The sequence below is a fragment of the Ambystoma mexicanum genome, chromosome 2p, assembly GCF_040938575.1.
Source record: "Ambystoma mexicanum isolate Mex_15411 chromosome 2p, UKY_AmexF1_1, whole genome shotgun sequence".
NCBI lineage: Eukaryota > Metazoa > Chordata > Amphibia > Caudata > Ambystomatidae > Ambystoma > Ambystoma mexicanum.
The window spans coordinates 71,489,955-71,512,992 of NC_090923.1; the positions used below are offsets into that span (position 1 = coordinate 71,489,955).

Sequence of the window (23,038 nt, forward strand, 5' to 3'; positions counted from 1 at the left end):
GGTTAGACTGGTCCCATAACAGTACATGTTATATTTTTATTTTCACAGGAGTTTCTGCTAGTCCTAAATATCAGTACTGGTATCTCTGTCAGTATTTAACTCTGTAAGAATCAGAAAGCGTATGCACTGGTGCCTGGTGAATGGCGAAATCACAATAAATATATAAATACATGCTTTAGTGGAGGTTATTCTTTCCTACTTCAGGTGTTCGATGCAGTGGAAAAGAGGACTGAACTCTAGTTCAAATGCTGTTCCTATTTAAAGGAGAGTACTGCATCCTAGGTCAGGTCTTACAGGCTTCGAGTTACAACTTTATATTCTAAAGCCGGTTCTCTACACTGGAGAACTGCTTCCTGGTTCATGTGTCACATGCTCTGCAAGCAATTAACGCTTCCTGGTTCAGGTGTCACGTGTTCTTTGTTAAACTGCCACGTTCTCCATCGGATTTCATATGCTAATGTAAACAGTATGGACCTTTGGAGGAGGTGTTTTGTGAACCTCAGGGGAGTAATGTTTCCTGATTCAGGTGCGTGTGATCATGACTTCCCAGAGAGTACTGCTTTATAGTTCAGAAGTCTTCAGGCCTAACCATAAATATGATGGCAGTACTTGGGCATTTAAAACAGCTGTAGCTTTCATACTTAACAAAACGGCTTCGTAATGGGAAATATTTAATTGGGATGAGGATGCCACACCAAATTCCACAGATATCCAAGTGCGTTGGGACTCTGTGGAAGCCATTGCGTTGGGTAATGGGGAAACACACATCACCTTACCCACAACATACTTGCCCCGAAACCTGCATTTCCTTTTTCTACAATTCAGCAAGGTTCCCACACCTCGCAAAAGAAAAGCCCAACAAAGAGACAGACGTTGCTGCCATTTTATCACACTGATAGGCTGAAGCTATCGGAAAGAGTATATATGGTTCTTGCTTGCAAATACTTGAGTGTTTGGGTGAGTGTTGGGAAAAATAAAATTAGCTCCAAGCCCAGTGTGCACTATGTACTCAGTGATGTAAGCATTTGGCCCTTGTAACACAGACATATTTTTCAAATGTAAAGATGTGTGGCCATTTCGACATTCCCAACATGCTCTTTGATTTTATGCAAAGCAACTAGGAACCCTAATTCACTAGGACCCCACCATCCTGAACCAACACTGTTATAACGTACTATAGCCCCCCAGTGGTATGGTCTTTGAACATTGTGGTACTAAGTTCACAGAATTACGTGACGCAACCCCCCTCTGGTCAATGAACGATCAATGCACTAATGAACTAGGACACTGGGATCGGGAGTCCAACCCCCTCCTGTATGCCATGAACCTTTGCTGTACTAATGTATTAGGAGTTCAGGATCACCGTGCCGGACAATTATGCTGTGGTCTATGAACCATCACTGTAAACTAGTACCTTAGTACTTTAGTATGACCCCGCTAATATGAACCATCTCTTTAGAACGGTCCTATGAACCCTGGATAATACTACCGAAACCTCACTGATTGCTGTGCCCTAAGAGTCATTGTTTCACTAATGTCCTTGGACTAGGCGATTGTGCACCACAATTGTACTAAGGTACTGTGACCCCAGGGTCTTAACCATTGAACCATCTCTCTAGGATCACAGGTTCATGGTGCACACACACCCTGTGGTAGTTTAAGCCCAATGGCTGTACTGATATACTAGGACACCAGGATCCTGAACCATAATTCTAGGATCATAGGATCATGGTGCACACACACCCTGCTGTGGTCGATGCCCATTGCTGTACTTATGTACTAGGATCCCAGGAAAGAAAGAAAAATGTGCGGGACCCTCTTTTTTTTTTTTTTTTTTGTTTTTTTTTTTTGTTTTTTTTTTTTTTGTTGGGGGCCTGACTCTGGAGGGTCGGAAGGTACAGAGAGAGAGAGGAAGTAGAGTCGACGGCTACCCAGGCCTAAGGCGTGACAGGGGGTCGCAATATTCCTTGCAGTGGAGCTAGGAAAATACTTGCTGGAGAAAAAAGGATCACCGTGGAGTATAATAAACAGGAAGGTTTATTTTAACAGGAAGACATGTTTACACAATTCTTTATGTGCCGTGGCACATAGTGTATGCATACTTGAAATACATTTACAGGTTGCATATCGGTGAGTTAGTAATCATACAATAGTGACCAGATATTCTATGTATTGTTTACATTCACAATACACTGCAGGCTGCAGTGACACAGCTCATTTTCAATTCGGCACAGATTTGGGCATCTGACTAACGCAGACTGCCCACCCCAGCCGTATTTACCGACAGCTGGACTAAAACAAGACCACCGCCATGGCGTCAACTTACTTACACATGGATGACGCTCTTCTTACTTAACTAAGTCCGACCACGACTTGATGTCCTGAAGACAGTTCGGTACTACCTTGCAGCGCTGCCTCATTTCATCCAGCCACTGCCCTTTGTAACCTACCGAACCAGAAACACCCACCTAAGTGTCGACAATGTTAAATGTATTGTGAATGTAAACAATACATAGAATATCTGGTCACTATTGTATGATTACTAACTCACCGATATGCAACCTGTAAATGTATTTCAAGTATGCATACACTATGTGCCACGGCACATAAAGAATTGTGTAAACATGTCTTCCTGTTAAAATAAACCTTCCTGTTTATTATACTCCACGGTGATCCTTTTTTCTCCAGCTAGTATTTTCCTAGCTCCACTGCAAGGAATATTGCGACCCCCTGTCACGCCTTAGGCCTGGGTAGCCGTCGACTCTACTTCCTCTCTATCTCTAGGATCCCAGGATCCTGAACCATCACTCTAGGATCACGGGATCATTGTGCACATACACCCAGCAGTGGTCTATGCATCATAGCTGTACTAATGTACTAGGATCCTAACATTGTGAATCATTCTACGATCACAGGATCATGGTGCACACACCCCCTGCTGTGGTCTATGCACCATGGCTGTACTAATGTACTAGGACCCCAAGATTGTGAACCATCATTCTATGATCACAGGATCATGGAGCACACACACTCTGCTGTGATCTATACATCATGTCTGGACTAATGTACTAGAAACCCAATATTTGGAACCATCAATCTCAGATCACATGATCATGGTGCACACACCCCCTGCTGTGGTCTATGCACCATGGCTGTAATAATGTACTGGGACCCCAGGATCCTGAACCATCACTCTCGGATCACAGAATCATGGTGCACACACACACATACCCTGCTGTGGTCTATGCACCATGGCTGTACTAATTTACTAGTACACCAGGATCCTGAACCATAACTCTAGAATCACATGATCATGGTGCACACACACCCTGCTGTCGTCTATGCACCATGCTGTACTAATGTACTACATCGTAAGATTGTGAACCATCACTCTAGGATCACAAGATCATGGAGCACACACACCATGTTCTGGTATATTATTCTTCAAGAAACTGACCCAGATTTTATATTACAGATGGACGGGCAGCACCTGACCCCCAGTTGATTAAAGGCAGCCGATCCTGCAAGCAGGGAGAAAAGCCCTTGTCATGAAAAGGGTTTTTGAGGGACCCAGCCAGATGCCGAGTTTACAACTAAAACTGAAGGCTCCCTTTATGAAACGCCCCCATCCTTGTGTTCCCCAGAAACAATCTAATGCCCCTCAACTGACTATTTTATAAGAAACAGCGAGTCCTCAGTGGTCACAAAACAGTGAATCCTAAAAAGACTGGCCTATGAATTAAGGGGCCCTTGAACTTGACTTGGAATAAGGAGAATGAAGAATCAGTGGATGGTGAGCAGATGGAAGACGCATAAGATGAAGACAAAACTGAATGTGCAAAGGTGAGAGCTCAGAGTCCAGGGAAGTGTCGTGAGGTGGGAGGAAGAAGAAAAAAATAAAAAATAAAAAAATTATATATATATATATATACACACAAGTCTTGCAAGTGGAAGGAACAGTAGCAAATGTGCTGGTGGGTTCCCTCAAGGAATGAGCAAATGTTCTAATGATCTCTCCTGATTCTCGTGGTGGCAGAAATCACTTGCTGTGCATGTTATTTTTACATTTAAGTATTTAAGTGGGTAACAGGAGTGGGAACCAGATGGGAGCAAAGAAAGTTACTGTTTGGGAATAAGTATATACAAGGATTAAAAGAGGGCAAAACATATGCCATATGTCATAATCTTTTGTCGGAAAAGAGATACATATATATCTTAGATTAGGAGAATACAATATGTTTGAAGACACTACTGATTCTTTAGAAGTGTCTTTCATGATACCTCCCATGCTGGGATGAGCATTGCACTGAGTGGGGTGACTGAGATAGGGATGCTTAGGTACAATGCATATAGGGGAGGGTGGCCACTGTGTGTAGTGGTCAAATATTGAACACTGGTCGCATATCAACCAGAGGGGGGAAATGTATAGGGTGTGCCAGCCCCTCCCCCCTCAACTGGATATAGATAACATGATAGGCAGATCAAATAGTTCCATCATTGTAGAAATCAGGATTAGATTGCCTTTATTAAAAGTAAAAAGTGCACATGGCCCTGCATATATTTGGATTAAGGTGCAACAGGAAATGAAGGGTGTTTTAAATATCACACACATAATAACACACATACCATAAGTGTATAAGGATATATTATGAATAAAGGATACAAAGTGAGAGTGCTTAATTAACACAAAATATATTTAAAAATGGATACTCAAGTGCAAAATGGTTTCCAGGCCTAAGCCAGGTGTGGAGGACTATGACCCATGCCAAGAGTTTTCAGACAAGCAACAGAGGCTGATACCTTTGGAGACCGTCTTTGGCAGCCTCTCACAGTGAGGTAAATAGGTTTGTTAGGTTAAAAATGCAAATTGGCAGAAAAAGTAGACAAGATTGTGATAAGGCCAGATAAGTAAGGGAAGCTTAGAAACATTTATCTATGTTCTTACTCAAGAGGGCACAATATATGTCATGCAGACTATTCTGAGAGATCAGCTGTATTATTTTGGCACCATATAATAGAGCATATATATTTCTCCAACAGTACAAAGCACTAACTAACTTGGCAGGACTTCGGCAATCAGATAAGGATTTGATATTGGTGCATGAAAATGTACTTGGCAGGAGTTGAGCACTGTCATAGTTGTGTCCAGCCACGTCTAAAATAAGCATATCAGTTTCAAGTGTCAGAGAAAATTGTGGATGCCAGCTATGCTAATGTGTTTGTACCCAAGGGTATCTGGGCACATTTCAAGAAATTCCATTTTCAGTCAGACAAAGTCATGGTTACAGTCATTATATACAGCATACACAACATGGAACATACAATATAATCCAAAATGAAGGTGAATAACATCAGGGGTTCTTGTACACATAAGTTAAGCTATCCAATTGTACTGAAGGAATGATTTTTTTCTCTGACTAAAGGGACCTATCAGAGGCATACCATGTACAAGGTGGTCATTTGCATAAACATGTAGCATCATCTTAAAAGACTATAAAGCAGGTTAAAGGAAAACATGCCTTTGAGTGTGTGTCCGGTTATTCCAGCAACTAAAGGCCATGATGAAATACTCCCATACGTCTGATTTTCTCTTGTCTCTTGCTAAGAAGTGTTCATAGATGTCTGGTGCTTGATGGAAGATGGGAAGCAGGACCCCCAGTTCAACAGGATCAGGGTGCACACACACCCTGCTGTGGTCTATGCACCATGGCTGTACTAATGTACTAGGATCCTAAGATTATGAACAATCACTCTAAGGTCACAGGATCATGGAGCACACACACCCTGATATGGTCTATGCAGCATGGCTGTACTAATGTACTAGTAGCCCATGGTCCTGAACCATCACTCTAGGTTCACAGGATCATGGTGCACACACACCCAGTGTGGTATATGCACCATAGCTGTACTAATGTACTAGGATCCTAAATTGTGAACCATCACTCTAGGAGCACAGGATCATGGTGCACACACACAACCTGCTGTGGTCTATGCACCATTGCTGTACTTATGTACTAGCTCGCCAGGATTCTGAACCATCAATCTATGATCACAGGATCATGGTACACACACACACACCCTGCGGTGTTCTATGCACTATTGATGTACTAGTACCCCAGGATCATGAACCACAACTCGAATGCCCCTGGACATGGTGCACACACACTCTGCTGTAGTCTATGAACCATGGCTGTACTTATGTACTTGGACATCAGGTTTCTAAACCATCCCTAACTTATTAGGACTCTGGTGTGGTCTATGAACTGTTATTGCGTTGATGCACTTGGACCCCGGGATCATGCACCACCACTGTACAAGTGTACTAGGACTCCGGGATCATGAACCATCACTGCATGTATGTACTAGGACCCCAGAATCCTGAACCATCAGTCTAGAGTCACAGGATCATGGTGCACACACACCCTGCTGTGGTCTATGACCCATCCCTGCACTAATGTACTAGAACCCTGAGGTCATACACCAGCAGATCACTAATGTACTTCAACCGCAGAGTCAAGGGGGCAAGCTTAGAATCTGTGATCTATGGCCCATCACTGCACAAGTGTACTAGGACCCTGAGTTCATACACCAACAGTGCACTAATGTACTACACCCCCAGAGGGACAGTGCCAAGTCCTGAATAGTGGTCTATGACCCATCCCTGCACTAGTGCAGTAGGACCGTGAGGTCATACACAAGCTGTGCAATAATGCACTACAACCCAAAGAGGGATGGTGAAAAGTCCTGAATATGTGGTCTATGACCCATCCCTGCACTAGTGTACTAGGACCCTGAGGTCATACACCAGAAGTGCACTAATGCACTACAACCCCAGAGGGATGGTGCAATGTCCTGAATCTGTGGTCTATGACCCATCCTTCCACTAATGTACTCAGACCCTGAGGTCATACACCAGCAGTGCACTAATTTACTACAACCCCAGAGGGAAGTTGCCAAGTCCTGAATTTGTGGTATATGACCCATCCCTGCACTAGTGTACTAGAACCCTGAGTTCATACACCAGAAGTGCACTAATGTACTACAAACGCAGAGTGATGGTGCAAAGTCCTGAATATGTGTTCCATGACACATCCCAGCACTAGTGCAGTAGGACCCTGAGGTCATACACAATCAGTGCACTAATGCACTACAAACCCAGAGTGATGGTGCAAAGTCTGGAATCTGTGGTCTATGACCCATCCCTGCTGAATGTACTAGGACCCTGAGGTCATACACCAGCAGTGCACTAATGTACCACAACCCCAGATGGGTGGTGCAAAGTCTGGAATCTGTGGTGTATGACAAATCCCTGTACTAATGTACTAGGACCCTGAGTTCATACAGCAGCAGTGCACTAATGTACTACAACCCCAGATGGGTGGTGCAAAGTCCTTAATCTGTGTTCCATAACCCATCCCTACACTAGAGTACTAGGACCCTGAGGTCATACACCAGCAGTGCACTAATGTACCACAACCCCAGATGGGTGGTGCAAAGTCTGGAATCTGTGGTCTATGACCCATCCCTTCACTAATGTACTAGGACCCTGAGGTCATACACCAGCAGTGTACTAATGTACCACAACCCCAGAGGGATGGTGCAAAGTCTGGAATATGTGGTATATGACCCATCCCTGCACTAGAGTACTAGGACCCTGAGGTCATACACCAGCAGTGCACTAATGTACCACAATCCCAGATGGGTGGTGCAAAGTCTGGAATCTGTGGTCTATGACCCATCCTGCACTAATGTACTAGGACCCTGAGGCCATACACCAGCAGTGCACTAATGTACCACAACCCCAGAGGGATGGTGCAAAGTCTGGAATATGTGGTATATGACCCATCCCTGCACTAGAGTACTAGGACCCTGAGGTCATACACCAGCAGTGCACTAATGTACCACAATTGGGTGGTGCCAAGTTCTGAATCTGTGGTCTATGACCCATCCCTGCACTAATGTACTAGGACCCTGAGTTCGTACACCAACAGTGCACTAATGTACCATAATCCCAGAGAGAAGGTACCAAGTCCTGAATCCGTGGTCTATGGCGCATCCCTACACTAATGTACTCGGACCCTGAGGTCATACACCAGCAGTGCCCTAATGTACCACAACCCCAGAGGAATGGTGGGCAGTCCTAAATCTGTGGTTGTTGCTCCATCGTTGCACTAATGTACTTGGGCTCTGGGATCATGGTGCTCACCCCTCCCTTTGCTGTTGTTTAGGAGGCATCACTGCACTAATGTGCTAGGACACTGGGACCATGAACAACACTTTATGAATGCACTGGGACCCCTGGACCGTGAACTGCCACTGTAATAATGCATTAGAACCCCAAGGAGGTGGTTCCCAGTGGCCCATCCCTGTACTAATGTGCTAGGACTTGTGATTCTGGCACCCACCCCCACTGCTGTGGCCTATGAACAATTGCTGCCCTAATGCACTGGGGCCCTGAGATCCGGCACCATCACTGTACTCATGGGCCTCAATGCACACATTTATTAGAAACCCGAATTATGTGTCCAACCCTCAATACATTTGATCCACTAGTCTACTTTTTATTTGGTCCATGTTTTGTTGGACGGCTTATAATGATGATCTTGTAAGCCTTCTTAAACACCTTTCTAGGAATAACCAGCTCCAAGAGTTAAACACATTATTTCTAAAATGTAGCCTGAGTTTCTATTTTTGAGTAATGTAATTGTATTTGTGTTTGATATTTTAAATACTTCTCTCCCTGTGGCTGTTTGCTCCTCTTCGCCCCCCCCCCCTCTGCCTGCCCCCCTTAAATATGTGGCTGGTGTCTACTCTGAATATCTTTTTATTGAAAAAAAAACATATTACCCTTTCATATTTTAATTCGTTTGGTGCTCATTTTGCAAGTCACCAGAGTGTAAACGCAGGTGTGAAAACCTGGTGCCAAGGGCTATGCCTGGTGTTTCTCCTGTGTTTATACTCTGGGGAATTTTCGATTTTTTGGGAAGTCAGAGATGGGGCACAGAACTAAATGACTATTCACACTTCTTAGCCGTCCCAACCGCAATGATGTTTGTAAACCTATTTTGAACACATTTGTTGCACTTCAAAGTGCAACCGAGAAAAATGTCATGGAGGGGGTGAAAGTGCACCTACTTGCACACATTGACGGTCCCATCTACAGAATTAGCTCCTGCAACAAAATGAGAACCACTGTGTTTTCTGTCTTCTGAATCCATTCAAGTTTGTTAATGCCAATTATATTGCCTCACCTAAAATAGAACCCATTATTCTAAAGTACATATAGTGCGATCTCTTTCTCCCTCACTCATAGTGATATTAGTAAAATATAAAAATACATAGTCATTCTTATGTTCCCAAAATGCAGTGTGGTGGTTTCATGCAAAGCAGCCAGGGTCTCTCATTGGTGCCATTTGTCCCTACCCCATTCTCATACAGGTAGCTTGAAAGAGAACAATAGGGGCGTATTAGACTGTACATCTTGCAAAGATAACCTTTTATTAGAAAATAATGTATATATGGGGCTGCTGTTGCGCACGTGAGAAATGGCTGCTTGATCTATGAAGCTCCCATCCGAGTCAGATCCTGCTTTGAAATAATCCTTGTACGGGGGCCACCCACAAACAGAAAATATGGACGAGCATGTCTCCGAAGGTTTGGGGCATACCAGAAGAAAATTTGGTGTCAAACAGCAGGACGACGGCAGAGATATCACGTTTGCAAAATCCGCCATAGATGAAAAGAAACGCGGGCCGCCCACGAGAACCAGGTGGTGACTACCAGAGGCCGCGGGAGGAGCCGGGCTGCAGGCCGCGAGGGGGAAGTGCCTCGAACTGGCAGCAGGCGCTAAACTCTATCATAGACCCCAGGCGAGCTGTGCAGCAAACATATGCGAGCTCCTCTGAACAACCATACACAATGAGGGGACACGACACTACCCTAGTAAAAAAGAAATCCACTTTTTGGATTGTTTTGGGATTGCTTCTGGCTTGTTTTCAAGCTGCAGATTTTTTTTGGATTTATTTTGGATTTTTTGGGGATTTTTTCAAGCAAGGATTTATTTGCCTTGGGTAGGAGGATTTATTTTGGAGTTTTACTGACTTGTTTCTCAGTAAAAACAATCCACTAACACTAATTGGCAGGCAAGCATTTCTAAAGGATTTATTTTGGAGTTTTACTGACTTGTTTCTCAGTAAGAACAATCCACTAACACTAATTGGCAGGCAGGCATTTCTAAAGGATTTATTTTGGAGTTTTACTGACTTGTTTCTCAGTAAAAATAATCCACTAACACTAATTGGCAGGCAGGCATTTCTAAAGGATTTATTTTGGAGTTTTACTGACTTGTTTCTCAGTAAAAACAATCCACTAACACTAATTGGCAGGCAGGCATTTCTAAAGGATTTATTTTGGAGTTTTACTGACTTGTTTCTCAGTAAAAACAATCCACTAACACTAATTGGCAGGCAGGCATTTCTACAGGATTTATTTTGTATTTTTTTCATCTTGTTTCTCAATAGAACCAATCCAGCAACACTACACATTTTTACTGCATTTATTTTGGATTCTTTTGCAAGCAAGGCTACATTGGAAGATTTATTTTTGATTTTTTCCAACTTGTATCTCTGTAAAAACAATCCAGTAACATAGGCACACATTTTTACTTCATTTAAATGTTGGAAAAATAATGTCAAACTGCACTTAACTAATTTCTCCAGTAAATAATGCCCAGTCGCTATCATTCAGGGTGTATCAATTTGCAGCAATGGGTAGAAGGAATGCTAACACCTCGGCCATCCCATCTCCCATCGCGCCACCTGACTCGCTGGATGGTGGCTGACTGTCTCCTGCCTGCCACCCGGTACAGCTGTACCCCTCCTCTGTGCTCCTCTGTTTACCACCCCTGGCTGTATATCTGTTCTGTTACGTTTGAAAAAAAAGAATGCACCCGCAATTACTATTTTATTTCTTTCTTTTATTTATTGGATACTTTGTAAGTCCCCTACACATAAAATGGTGTTTCAAGGCACCTCAAGACAAAATAAAGGGGGCAGGAGAGAACAAGGGAGAAAGATAACAACATTCCGGCTATGCCTTGTGACATTTGGATCATTGGCAGCAAACCATGCCTGAATAGCCTACTGTCTCTACCCCAAACAATAAATACTATGTATGGTACTCTTAAATAATTTACATTTCTTATGCAGATGTAAGTAAACCAAGCAGAAAAGAAGCAGAAAAGAAATAATATGATTACCAGGTGGGGCTAGTGGCCGGCACTTGCTTCTGGCAGGCACTGGGCCACGATGGGGGGTTAGGCCAGAGTCCTAGGTGAGGCTTGTGCTGGCCCGAGCTCCGCTGGGATCTCCTAGCTCTAGTCTCCCCACCTAAGAAAACACTCCTTTTGGGTTTAGCTTTAAAAATGCCATATCACAGTGAGAAAACATGTCCAAACTGGATGTACAATGTAGGCCAGTCTTATAGTCAGGCCTGGCCGAAGAGGTATGGGGGCCTAATTCAACATGATGGTTGGGGGACCCTTTGCTTACAATGCAAAACAGTCTGAGGCACCTGTGGGGTGCATACATCATAATGGAGAGCAAGAAATACAGCCATGGGTTAATAGCTGCCGATTTTCCCATTGCACTTGCACGATGCAAATGCAACGTGCCTGAAGATCCTCTGTCTGTTCTCCCTTGTCTTCTCCCCTAAATTGCACTGGTAAAACTGCAAAATCGCTGACGGGCCTATTTGCAGTGTCTCAACTGTTAAATGTATATTACACACTTACTGTGCCTCTGGAGACTATTATCGTCTCAGAATTTCAAGGTATACTAGACTGGGGGCAGCAAGATCAAAATGATTTTCCCATGATAAGACACTTTAGGGAAGTGGTGAAATCAGGATTGGAGTCCAGTCTTGCAATTAAAGTACTTAACCACATATCTTCCCAGCTACAGCTTGTGGACATGTCTGGGTTTTGATGGAGATGGCTTAAAAAGTATGCAAATCACATGATAAACCACGCTGACAAACATTTCCTTATAGAAATATGTGTAACACGAAAAAGAAAAAAAACACAATTTTTGTTGCCCCAACCCATCCTCCTCCCCATTTTCACTGGAAAGCTACAAGTACCAGAAGTAATATAAGCCCAATCTCCAAGTAAAAACCACTGAACAGGTTATCATGCCATGTTCATTCTAGAGAGGAGTGCCTGCTACCTTTTTTGTATTTTTTCAAGGAACTTGGGGTTGGTCATCCTCCATTACCTGGGAGAACACAGACGTGGACCCCTTGCTCACTGTGCTCAGAGAGGCACAGCTCCACCTCACTGATGGGACCCAACAAGGCTGAAACACGTGTATGGGGTTGCTGTTGGTACTCTTGTTCAAAGGAGGTTTGCCTGGCATTTTGGTGCTGTAGTGTCCTTGTGGGCGGGACAAAGACTGATATGCAAATGGATATTCCTCCTTTGTGAAAAGTACAGTGAGCAAAAAGTGATGGCTGCGGACTCTCAAGTGGGTAAAAACCATTGAACAGGTTATTATGCCATGTTTATTCTAGAGAGGTGTGCCTGCTACCTCTTTTGTATTTAAGCTCCATGGGGTTTGCAAATGTGATTAGACACACAACAAAATGTATTTTGTGGTAATAATATGGTCACCTACATTTAGTCATTGTTTGACTAATAAAGAGAATGCAATTTAACTGTGCTGTTCATAACAAAATGTGTTTTAAAAAAGAGTTTCTGAGGAGAGTGGGGTTAAATTTGCTGGGTATACACTCTGTTCTATGTATAGTTATGGTATTCTGTTAAATGTCTTAATTTTGACACCTTACCACAGCGTTTTAAATGAATGCTCTTTCCTGCTTATTTAGTTGGGAGTCGGCTTGTTTTGGGCTTCTTTTGCAGGGTCATTTGGCTTTTTTTTCTCGGGCCTGGCAGCGTGGGCAGCAATGGCGGCGGAAGAAGAAGATACGATGGTGGCCGTGCTCCTTGTGGGCACGAAAAACGAGATAAATACCATACCAGAGGTAAGTGTGCACACGTTTAGGGCACCTTTATTTATGTGGATGTGTATCTGGACACAATCTGGAGCACTGCGCACTCCACGAATATCGAGGGGCATGGAGGGGAGATGCGGGAAAAAAATAATCTTATTTCAAAGTCATGCTGGAAAGGAAGGAGGCTCTGACGGACTTATTCTGTGGCCCGAGGGACTGCTGAGGGAGGGTTAGAGAGGAATTCAGGAGGTGAGCCCCGGAGCAGTGTGCTGATCGAGAAACAAAGTTCACCCGTCAACACAAGCAGGCGCACTCGCCATCTAGCCCAGCACAACTATGAACTGGGGATTTATGGCACAGCCGGTTCCCCGTATGTCTCCTTCTCCCATTTCCAGGGCAGGGCACAACTGTAAACATCTGTCTACTGGGCAAAAGAGAATGGCAGTTCAATCTCACTGCTGTCTTTGAACGCGAAGCTTATCCTGTGTCATGCGTTACTTATTCACTTCAAACTGTTCAGCGCGCCATTAAAACCATCTAAACGCTGCGCCTGAGGGTTGAACACTAAACAGTTTGGTACCACAGTGACCGGAGCTGGATCTTTGAAGAAACCGTGCATGTATTGTAAAAACACATTGCAAAATGTTGCGGCCATTGACCACAGTACTGAAATTGCCAGAATCAATGACCCTGTAGAAGGGTCAGATGGGGTACTGGGTGTCACTGCCTGTTGGATCAAAGGACAGTGGCTCAGAGCAGGCAGGCAGCACGTGCATGGTCGAGAAACCCAGGTCTAAAAGGATGACTTAAGAGACCATCCTGGAGTCATCCGATGATCATCAAACTACATTAGAAGTCATTCCCACATCATCAGAAGTCATCACGCTGTTAAAGTCATCAGCAAATGTCTCAGAATGGTGGGTGATGAATTGGGGATGGGTTTAGGATGACTTGCTGATGATGCCAACATCATCCCTATTTTAGAAAACTCTTTGTTCCTGATGATTTTAGGATGACTTGCCGATTACGTCAAGAGCATCAACAGGTTTGCCCCAGATGATTCTGGGATGACCTGCTGATTACTTGAAGAGCATGTTAAGCCCTGATGATTTGGGGATAATTCTGGGATGACTTGCCGATTACTACAAGAGCATCACCATGAAACATGTTTATGTATCGCAAACTATTCTTAAAATTGGGCTTTTTTCGCTGCCGGCTGTCCCCGGGATAACCACAAGTTGGCGCCCCTGGTACTGGGTGCTGCACCGGGAAACATCCAAGATGTATTGAACATGTAAAACAAAACGTTTCATGAAGTAAAATATTTCCTGATATTTGTTCAGATTCAATATAGCCTGCATACGAAAGGAACACAATTGTAAAAAAAATAATACTTGTTACTATTTCAGTTCGTGCACACCATACTCATGTGTCCAGCAAATGGCAGCTTCTAAATACGTTCAGCACTATGACTATTAAAACACTATTTGAAATGCATACACAGCCAGTCTTACTGTTTTCGCTTGTGCAACATATAACCATTGTCCCCATTTGTACCCTGTACATCAAATTATATATATACTGGATAAGTGAACGAACTTGCTGTTGTTTGATGGGCTGATTTCCTGAAATGGCGTACGACCACAATATATATATATATATATATATATATATATATATATATATATATATATATATATATATATATATATATATATATATATATATATATATCATGGCCTGCTGTAGCGGCCATGTAGTTATGGTTAAGTTGCTAAACCCATAGGAAATTAACCATAACGTCCCCTTAACAATGTTTTTTATTGAATGAATATATATATATATATATATACACACACACACACACACACACACACACCCAGCACTGTGTAATAAAAATGCGTATCCGGGACACACAGATCGTTGAAAACGTGTAACTGTCCTAATTTTATGTTTGCATTCTGGGACTTGTAGTCTTGCCGTTGTAATGGCGCTACAAATCCCGGAATACAAATAAAAAAATATATAGGCATTGCCCTGTAGGCCAGTCCAGGCCTGGCAGCATCCTGGCAATGTAGACATGGCTCTCTTCATATGAAATCGTGCAGGTCAGGGCATGGGACCTTTGGTGGAGGGCTTTGCAGTTCCCTCACTGGGCTGTCTCCATGTAGCTTTCATCTCGGGTCAGGTTGCCTTGGCAGACCTGCTGGGCTGCAGGTGCTCCATTTTTAAAATGTAAACTGCTTTTCACTTTACCGAAACATGGGCCCAATTCTGAAGTCCATGTAAAATTGGAAAAGTATTGTTCCTTGGTGGAACAACACTTTTCCTAAAAGCACCGTATTCTGTGACATTAAGAATGTGGGGGTACAGACATCAAAGCTTCCAGTGTCCCTAATATGGCCTGACAATGGCCATAGTGCCTCTGAGGAGTGCAGGACAGGCACTGCCTGGGGATTCTCCTTGCAGAGCGCGAAAAGGAGTTAAAATACGGTGCCTGTGAGGTATCGTTAACATCTATTGTGCAAGTCTTTCCTATGTAAGCTGCACATTTCCCAGATGGCTGTACCACTTTTCTGATTTACTGAAAGCATAAAGACACTTTTGTAAGTCAGAAATGGCAGAGTTTTGAGAAATGCTCAGAAATTAGAAAATGGCAGTTTTGAGAAATGTTCAAAGTGACACCTGAGAGAATTGTGTCTTTATTTAAAAGTTTTCAAGCTTCAGATTTTTTTTCCATTTATTTTGGATTTGGGGGATTTTTTCCAAGCAACGATTTGTTTGTCTTGGGCTGCAGGAGTTTTGGGGATTTTTTTACTGACTTCTTTCTCAGTAAAAACAAGCCACTAACACTACTTTTTATTTTAACTTAGTATATGTGTGTTTTCTCTATGTTTCTGAATTGTGCTGTTTCTTACTTTTGAAACCCACTCATGGCGTTTACATGTGCGCTTGCTTTTTTCGGTTAATTTGGGTGGGTCAGCTTGTTTTGGGCTTTTTTCGTACGGCGATGCAGCGCGTTTTTTCCTTCCACCTGGGAACACTGGACACCAGCTGAGCAATGGCGGACGAGATTCGAGCGTGGATCATGCTGCTGGGATCGATAAACAAAGACAGAATCATTGGGTAAGGAGCTGATGTACACGTTTTAGGCTTTATTTCAGAGTGAGCCTTTTGCATAGTGAGGAGTGTGTCTCTCGGGAGTCAGACAGGTTGTGTTGATTTATGAGGCAGACTCTGCCTTTGTAGTGCGCGCTCCCCACGTCCAGCGCCCCCATCCGCCTCCTTGGACCAGCGACGCCATTTCTCCGTGAGCCTCCAAGCAGGGAGCACTGTTGCAGACCCTTGGTGTATATCATATGTTCTCCTGCTAAAGGCCGGCACAGTGCGTGTATCTGCAGGACACCGGGATGTTTTCCTTCCCTGGATAACAGGCTGCTGGCACATTTCATTACTTTCACACGGCGCAGCTCTAACCTGCTTTACAAGTGATATTCAAGCAGGCTAGAGCTTTACAGGAGAACATATAATATACACACGTGTCTGCAACATTGTGCTCCATTGTTTTCATACGACTTCAATGATCCAGCGTCATATATGCCAGCTATGGCTTTTGGGAGTTTCAGTCCAAAACACATCAACGTACCATGCAGCTGCAATTGTACTCGGAGCTGGGATTGGGTGTATGTGTATCATAGGCAGTGTGGGAGGGAAGGGGTGCAGTGGGCGCGCCTAGACCTACTGCAATTGATTTACTGGCACAACTGCACTTTATCACAAAACCAGCTGAGTTTTCGGGAGGGGCCAATGTATAGGACATGACGCATGGGTGGCACCTCAAAGAAAAGGAGCCTACAGTCGTAAATCCTACTTTGGAAGCTGTGCAGTTAGAGCAGCATCTGTGGGGTTCGATGGGGGGGGGGGGGGAGCTAATTTAATGAATATGTTGACCCAACTGTGCATTTTGAAAGCTCACTGAGGCCACGACTGTGTTCAAAACGACCACATCCCTTTCAATTTACCCGCATTTGGCTGTCCTCTAAGAAATTCATACAGATTAAGAAAGTTCGTGCATATGTAGCCCCTTTTTCCCCAGGTCTAACTTGGGAGCCTGCACTTGAATGGGACAATAAGTGGGGGGGGGGGGGGTGGTTTGGAAAGATAGCCACAAGGATAACCTGAGGCGTTTCACACAGTACACATTAGCTCTACATCGTGTGCCATCATCTGGGTGTAGTTGGTCACAGCTGTTTCACTGCATTTGGTGAAAGGCCGTTTTGCCAGGTTTTTTTGCTGCATTTTTGTTATGGGGTTTGGGGTAGGGGAAAATTAAGTAATTGTGGGTGTTGGGAGTGCGCCCCCATAGATAAATGGGGCAAAATGGGCAGGCGCCGTGGTGGTCCATCTCCCCTTGAATCATCTTTCCCTTCCCTGTTGATGCTCTACATTCATGGCTGCCTCTCCCTTGCCAGATGCCTTAGAAATATTGCCTTCTGCTTTCCTTAATCGGCTGTTGCAAGACCCCCCCCCTGTGGCATGGAACATGCACATTCGCAACCACTGGAATGTAAACATGTCTGTCTTCAGCACTTAGCAATGGCTGGTTTGCTTTCGTCTTTGCAATTTTTTTTGGCAAATGGCCTGAACGATGGCACATGAATGCGGTTGCACATTGATGGTGCCATTTCACGACCAGGTCCATTCCACTGAATGCCCAGCACCTCTGAAAAGCTGGTGGAGATGATTGATCAAACCGCAGTCGCTTTGACATCTGTGCAGAGCCTGCTGACGCAGGTTTGAATCCCGGCAGCCCCAAACTCAGCCTTTTATCCTTCCGAGGTCGATAAATGAGCACCACACACAGTGGGTAATAATAAGCAGCACTCGGATACCTGAGGGTTCGTAGCACTATATAAATGCTAAATTATTATTATTATTATCCTGGCTCAGTTTGTTGGATCAGCCTGACAAAAGCACAATGTTGTATTTGAACAGCAGAAGTAGTTATAAAGCAACATACATTTGAGTAAAATGGTTATTCTTTAGGGCAGGGGTGCACAACTGATTTTGACAGTTGGCCAAAAGTACCTTACATGATGGCTATAGTGGGCTGAAAAGTAAATGTGGGCGGGGCGGTAGGCGCAGCAGGCGTGGCGGGAGGCTTGGCCCCACCCCTCAACCAAACACTATGCCCCATGGCGCTCAACCAAACACTATGCCCCATGGCTCCCCCACCCCTCAACCAAACACTATGCCCCATGGCCCCCCCACCCCCAACCAAACACTATGCCTCATGACACCCACCCCTCAACCAAACACTATGCCCCATGCCACCAAGCATGCACCATGCATACATACTCATACAGACCCAAACCCCCCCACACCCAACTCGGCACACAAACTCACAAGCATACACCAATACACTATGCACCCATACAGACCCGAACTCCCCACCCCCCAACTCAGCACACAAACTCACAAGCATACACCAATACACTATGCACCCATACAGACTCGAACCCCCCCACCCCCCAACTCAGCACACAAACCCACAAGCATACACCAATACACTATGCACCCATACAGACCCGAACTCCCACCCCCAACTCAGCACACAAACTCACAAGCATACAGACCCCCAACTCACCATACAAACTCGCAAGCACATTCAGGCAGTCGCGACACACACTCCCCCTCCGCATCTCAACACACACTGCACTTGCACACAAACACATTCAGGCAGACCCGACACACACCCCACCGCTGCATCTCAACATACACTGAACTTGCACACAAACACATTCAGTCAGACCCGACACACACACACCCTCCGCATCTCGACACACACTGCACTTGCACACAAACGCATTCAGTCAGACCCGACACACACCCCAACCCCGCATCTCAACATACACTGAACTTGCACACAAACACGTTCAGGCAGACGCGACACACACCCCAACCCCGCATCTCAACATACACTGGACTTGCACACAAAAACAAACATTCAGGCAGACCCGACACACACCCCACCCCCGGATCTCAACATACAAGCAGCACAAAGATCCAACAAACACACACGCTCGGAAGACAACAAAGACTTTCCTAATGGAGGGGGCCGATGCTGCTTGCCGGCCGCCCTCCATTAGGAAAGTCTTTGTTGCTGGCGGGCCGGACAAAACGGCATGGCTGGCCGCAACTGGCCCGCGGGCCTTATGTTATGCACCCATACTTTAGGGTATATCCTACTTTTTTCATCTTAACACTTCCAGACTTGTTCAGTTGCTTCGTTGAACTGCTTTGTGGCTGAAGGCAGACCTGGTTAAGACATTTTTTTTATCACAGCAGTAGTGGGTTTACAACTCCAATTAAGTAATTAACTCTTAGAATACTGCTTTGAAAATCACAGGCAGGCACTTTAAGCGCAGGCACTTTAAGCGCAAAGTCTGATAAGGCTTGATTAAAGTGAGCTCAAAGTTCCCATAAGGAGGTATTTTGGGAGGGGCAGGATCTGGGTGTAAATGGCCATAGGGATTAAAATGACCATGGGCAGTCAATATTTCGGCAAATAACCAAACGCCTACTGGCTTTGTGTGCCTAGGTGTTCACCATTTCAGAAGTTCAGGTAAGACTGGCACCTGCCCGAGACACTTCCATGGGTGGGTTCCTAACAAACTTCCTTACTTGCTGGGCTGTGTCTGGGTACCCATCTGGCTCCCTGCGCTGGTTCCGGGTCTTGGTAATTGTCATTAGAATGCGTACTGTATTAAAATGTGTAATATTAATATTTGTGCTATTATTTCAGCATACTGGGACACAGTGGATTCCTGTCAGCAGGTAGCAGTTGAGCACTGCTTGGAACTGGCCGTTCAGTGGATATAGAGGAGGCGGACAGGAGCCACAGAAAAAGTTTTCCCGATACAAATCCCAACCCTGGTCCATCAACTGCATCAGAGGTAAGTGCCATTGGAGTTAACCAAAAGTTGGTTTGTGCCCTTATGAAATAAATAAATGCTTTTTCTCTATCCAAATACTATCGGTTGTAGGCTTCTGTGTCTCCACCCCAATCTCAAACCCTCCTCCCCAACATTCCTATGAAGCCATAGGGCTTCTAGACGACTGTGTCAGAGGGTGGGAAAAGGTAGCTCAAATACTGTGGCTCATGTATTAACCGGTTATTGTCCATCACTCATTATATGCCCACATGCAAACATATTGCTTTGTCCATTACTTATGACCCGTTAAGCTTCAAATGTCATAGTGGTGTCCTATGTTATTTTTTTAGATTGTTACAAAAGCAAGCACGCACATAGTTAAATTCCCATAGGTATATAATATCGGCATCAGTTGGCCCGGGAGCCAAATTTAGCTCCTGGTAAGCATGGTGTAAAGCTAACCAGGCTCTTCAAGGCTACAAACAGGGCTAAATAGCCCCCAGCTCCGCTCAATTTCAAACCCTGTGTATTTGTTTTGCTTGTATGGCTCCTTTACCAATGCACTGTCCATGGGGGAAACACGAGATTGGTAATTTCTTCACAATATACCAATTATGGAAAGAAGATAAACGGAGAGCCACTTCCTGGGGAAGTGACACTAATCTATATTAAATTCTAAGGAATTGCCATGGTTTCAACCAGATTTACAGCTTTGAGAAATGTAGTAATTCGAATTACGAAAGCACATTAGAGGGTGTACAGTGAAAATTGCCTATGCTTTATTTCTCACAGCCATGTGTCAACCAAAAAGTACTTTGCTTGCTCTTTTCAAACTTTTTACACAAATCTTTTTTGCGTTTCAGAATGTATCCATGTTAAAGCCAGGGAAATGGGCTTTCCAGTACTCTCTGCATCCGAGTGCAGAAAAGCCCTCCAACACAAAATTGGGAACTACCGGATGAAGAAGGAGCCAAACCTCGTCTTTTCTACACAAGTGTAGTTCCACATTCCCTTGCTCTTTTGCCTCGTCCTGGATACTAGTGTGACTCCCTGGACTGGTTCTCTTTCCCCTCTCAACCTTGCTCCCTGGGCTGGTCCCCACCGGACTCGCTTGCTCCCTAGGCTGGGCCTGTATACTCGTGTGACACCCCTGGACTGGTTCCGTGTCCCCTATCACCCTTGCTCCCTGGGCTGGACCGAACCTGACTGGTTCTGGGTCCCCTCTCACCCTTTATTTTTAAATTGTGAAGCACCCGTGTTTGGGATTGCTACAGTTGTGTTTTTGTGCTATGTACACAGTGTCCGATTGAACCTCTGCCTCTTTTTAATAAATATAGTCGGGGAAAAGAAAACGTGTCGCTTCTTTTTAAATATAGTTTATATGCCATTACATGGTCTTGACTTTCATGGCCATTTTACCTAAATGACTGTGACCTAATTAGTCATCACTATTGTTCTAAAGGCAATTCAAAATGCAACTCTCTGAAATGGGCAGCAATTAAGCCACAGTGACGCTTTTAAAGCCCAATTCAACAAGGTGCACCAAATGTGTTTTTAAGCATTTCTTTTCAGGATTATAGTAAACATTATTTTTGTTAAAACTCCTAAATTTATTTCCAGCTCATAAACCGAAACAATGCCTATATTGTTAAAGAATATTTTTGGGATTGCTTTGTTTTGATTTGTAAAGTATTATTTGGTGACTACATTAATTGCTTTTGGATTTCAAAAGGTTTATTTGGGGATTGCATTGCATTGCTTTTGGATCTCTACGAGGGTACCTTTAGCCAAAAGGAAGCCAGATGTAATCCGTTGCTTTTGTATTTATTTAGGGATGGCACTGCTTTAGGATTTTTATAGGATTGTTTGGGGATTGCATTGTTTTGGGATTTTTGCTGGATTGTTTGGGGATTGGATTCTTTTTGGATTTTTAGTGGATTGTTTGGGGATTGGATTGTTTTTGGATTTTTAGTGGATTGTTTGGGGATTGGATTGTTTTTGGATTTTTAGTGGATTGTTTGGGGATTGGATTGTTTTTGGATTTTTAGTGGATTGTTTGGGGATTGGATTGTTTTTGGATTTTTAGTGGATTGTTTGGGGATTGGATTGTTTTTGGATTTTTAGTGGATTGGATTGCTTGGATTGTTTTGGGATTGCATTCCACTGAGGATTGCTAATTAACATATTTCAGGGTGCATGAAGCCAAAAAGAAGCCAAAAGCAATCCTCTCAGTACAATGGGAGTTTCTGGAGTTAAATAGGATTTAAAGAGGATTTAAATGTTTGGGAAAATCCAGTAGCAATCCACTTTCAATCCAGATTTTTTTGGTAGGGTAGACAAACAAAGTTGAGGGGTTTCTCAGACCATCCCTTAACACGGCGAACAAACTCCAGACATACGCCTGGTTGGCCAGCGAGGTGGACCCAACCTTGGCGGAGCCTCGCGTCAGGAGGCCGCATGGCATCATGGCGCTCGGGAGGTGCGGTGGACACGGGCTGCCCCGCGAACCAGCAGTACATAAAGGGAACAGTCGGCCCACAAGGAACCCCTCTGGTCTGGGGTACATGATCCGGACAGGGTGGTGCTGTCCGGAGGCTAAAGGATGAGGGGGCTGGTCGGACTGTAGCGGACCCCTACCAGACCGTGACCGCTGCAGCATAAGATCCAATAGCGCACGGAACAGATGCTGGAGCAGTTCTCCTGAATCAGCCTACCCGGCCCCCTGCCCACGACGTTGAATACTGACCAAACGAGATCCGACTGCTCCGACCTGAACATAGGAGGGAGAAACCGCGAGGGGAGAACCCTTACAACCGGACAACCGGCTGTGTGCAGTGCGAAGTGGGGCGGCGTCCGCGCGGCTGTAACACCTCTCCATTATTTTACTTGAACGGCAGAACAGCTCATCCAGAACAGGATCAGAGTGGTGCAGCGCCAGTGACGGATCCGACCCATGGGTCCCCGCGGCGCTGGGGCCTCTCTGGTTGCAAGCAGTGGGGGCACAGTTCATCCTTAAATTGGATCCATAGCATTGGACTCTGGGCCGACTGGCGGCAGTGGGTCTACCATGCAATAGCTGCCTAAAGAAAAAACAA

At 44.5% G+C, this 23,038-nt stretch overlaps 1 protein-coding gene and 1 long non-coding RNA gene across 3 annotated transcripts in view; one reads left to right on the forward strand and one right to left on the reverse strand.

Moving 5' to 3' along the window:
• Nucleotides 1-23,038, reverse strand: part of KLHDC8B (kelch domain containing 8B) — a 1,322,551-nt gene that overhangs the window by 1,057,619 nt on the left and 241,894 nt on the right. The gene's annotated exons all lie outside the window — the stretch shown is intronic.
• Nucleotides 12,920-21,295, forward strand: LOC138566214 (uncharacterized). 2 transcript variants are annotated; one of them, XR_011301869.1, is made up of 3 exons: nt 12,920-13,038; nt 19,814-19,964; nt 20,807-21,295. It is a non-coding gene; the product is annotated as an uncharacterized lncRNA (long non-coding RNA). The 2 variants fall into 2 exon arrangements; XR_011301868.1 differs by lacking the exon at nt 12,920-13,038 and adding an exon at nt 15,997-16,134.